Genomic DNA, 306 nt, shown 5'->3' with positions numbered 1-306 from the left:
GGGCCGGCGAGCGCGCGCAGGGGGCGGGGCGCGCGCGGGCCCGCTTAAATATGGGCGGAGGGGGCGGTGTGTATCTTCCGCGGTGTCGCTGCTTTCTCCCTGCTGCCACCTCCGACTGTCTCCGCGTGGCACGAGCCTGGAGGCTCGCTCTTCCCCGGCGGCGGCGGTGGCGGCAGGAGGCAGGGAGCGGCGGCGAGCAGCTCCGGGCTCCATGGAGAGCGGCGGGCTCCCGAGCACAGGCGGCGCTTCCACTTGGGCTGCCGGGCTGCAGTGACCAGCGTCCCGCCCTGCATCGCGCCGGCAGTC

This window comes from Nannospalax galili, unplaced genomic scaffold, assembly GCF_000622305.1.
Source record: "Nannospalax galili isolate Female #2095 unplaced genomic scaffold, S.galili_v1.0 scaffold191, whole genome shotgun sequence".
Classification (NCBI taxonomy): domain Eukaryota; kingdom Metazoa; phylum Chordata; class Mammalia; order Rodentia; family Spalacidae; genus Nannospalax; species Nannospalax galili.
This window is presented reverse-complemented; position numbering follows the sequence as displayed.